The sequence below is a fragment of the Solanum tuberosum genome, unplaced genomic scaffold, assembly GCF_000226075.1.
Source record: "Solanum tuberosum cultivar DM 1-3 516 R44 unplaced genomic scaffold, SolTub_3.0 scf00032, whole genome shotgun sequence".
NCBI lineage: Eukaryota > Viridiplantae > Streptophyta > Magnoliopsida > Solanales > Solanaceae > Solanum > Solanum tuberosum.
The window spans coordinates 1,565,843-1,568,644 of NW_006238958.1; positions in this window are offsets into that span (position 1 = coordinate 1,565,843).

Sequence of the window (2,802 nt, forward strand, 5' to 3'; positions counted from 1 at the left end):
GAGGTTATGGTTATCTTCATAATGGAGGAAAGTATGGAGTAACTTCTTGATGTAGTGGACATCCACAATATATTATTTTATAACACTCCCCCTTGGATGTCCATAGATAATATGCCTCGTTAAACTTTACTAGGAAAAAACCCCTTGGGAAAAAATCCTAGTGAAGGAAAAAGAGTACACATATCTTTTAATACGCTTTGAATGTTGCCTCGTTAAAAACCTTACCAGGAAAACCCAATTGGGATAAACCATGGTTAAGGAAAAGAGTACAACGCGTATTTTTCTCCCCCTAATAAAAACTTTACTTCATATCTCAGAGACGATGCATTCCAATCTTATATCACAACTTTCTCAAATATTGATGTTGACAATCCTTAGTGAATAAGTTTACAAGATTATCACTTGAATGAGTCTTTGAACGTCTATCTCACCATTTATTGAAGATCATGTGTGAAAATCATTTTGGTGAAATATGTTTTGTCCAACCTCCTTTGATTGTATCCTCCCTTCAATTGAGCGATATATTATTTCCGTATATGGTGGTTAGAATATCATTTGCCAAAGGAAAATCACATATTTTCTGAATATGATAGATCATGATTCCAACCATACACACTCCCGACTTACTGCATAGATCAATATCATTTCTGTATGATTGGAAGAAGTGGTTAACAATGTTTGATTCTTTCAATGCCAAGATATTGTTGTGCCTCCATATGTAAACAAATAGCTCATTTGCGATCGAGCTTTATGCAGATCAAATAAATATTCTGCATCTACATAATCAAATCATTTCTAACTCAGAGATTGATCATTTCAATTTTATACGTTGCTCGTCTTTTCTTCTCAAAGAAAATCACACATCTTCTATGTGTTGAGTCACTTGCTTTGTTAGTTTCTTGGCATAACTTGAATGATAATATGCAATCCCCTCACATAACTTTTTATATATATATTTATCAAATAATCTTCTAGCATTTGCATAACCAACAATCTGTAAGTGCACCAATTGCACTAATACATGTACTATTTTAATCATTTTCATGAGGTTGAAAAGATTCTTTCTCTGTGTTAAACAATCTCAGAACCATTGGGTACTCAATGGAATTGCTTTAAGGCATTTTAAATCCTTCAAGGATTTTCATATAACTTCATCGTCTAGTTAGACATATTAATCATTATGCATACTCAAGTATTTCATTTATTGCCAGACTGAAACAAGTCTCATTGCATCCACCATTGAAGAATATATCTCCATTTAATAATGTCAGGATTTTTGCGAAACCCTTTATGCCCCAAGGCACAAACCGCACTTTCTATCTTACGGTTATACTTTTGCACAATGATTCATTTGTACTACACTGACATTATATTTTTGACCCATGAACTATAAGATCAAAAACATCACTTTTCTAAGTGAAACAAAATATACTTGAATAGTGCCAATCATTTATCTGTCAACACTATATGACAGATTCAAATTTAAGATCCTCGTAACCATTTATAGCATTGAGTGCTACTTCATATTAAAGATACCATTGACGTCATTTTGATATCGATTCCAATACGACATAACATATCGAGATCTCTTCATTTATCATCATTTTCAGGTACCTCAACCTTTGCCAAGGTTTTATGAAGTGTTATGTCATAGTGCTCTTTCAAAGCACTTACCTCATTATCATGACCTATTTTGATAATTTGCTCCTTTCCTTCCTCAAGGAGTTTTACATTTGGAATCGATTGGTCTATCACGCTTCTGGCGTACCATAGACTCTGTCCTTTAAGGACTATTTATTGGAGCATTTGCAAGCTTAATTAAAATATTGGGTCAGCAAATACATCTGGCAAATTATTTGCAACATTTTGCAAATGAATTATCTCGTGAACTTCAAGTTCATATTTTTTTTTAATGAGGATCTAGATAATTGACCCCCCACATAATTTCAGCTGCTAAACATATCTCCCATTAATGTTAGGAAATCGAACATTCACCCCAACCTGATTTGGAGATCCATCTTTATGCGTGGTGAAGCAATAAAATCATATGTGCACACATCAAATTTTTATATGGAAATTATTTGGTTCCTGACCCTGAACCAATTGTGATGGGAGAACCTTGTTGGCTTGATGCATACACATTAAATAAACTCATCTCATACCAAATTTTATTTGAGAGATTTGTCCTCATAATCATTGGTTTAGCTATAATTTGAGGCATGCAATTTCTACTAAACCAACCAACATTATAAACATAATTTTATAGTTTGGAATTGTGCTCTTAATTTAACAATTCGAGCAAACAACCTTACAAAAACCAATTTGTAAGTTGACACAAATGCACATGTGACCATACCATAGATGCATCTATTAAATCATAATAGTGAACGGTCCAAATGGCAGGTGAACGGGCCCATATTCACCTTTCTATACGTTCCAAATAATTTCAGGAGATACAATCCCAACCTTAGTTGATATAGTTATCATTTTTTCACGAGAACAAGCAACAAAAGAGAATCTTGAAGAATCTTTTATTTCTTCAAACATATAGCCACATGAATTCTCAACTTCTTTTGCATCACTCTGAACCGAAATGGCCAACCGATTATGCCAACTGATATTTATTCTAGTAAACTTTTAGTTTACTTTTGCATGTGATTCCTTCATCATGCTCATATTTTTATTCAACAAACAAGAGAAAGGCGGGTAACCTTTTATGTAAATATTCACAACCCGCTTTGATTGTAATAATTTGAAGGTATTTAATCTTTCAATAATTTACAGTCTCAATATAATAATTTT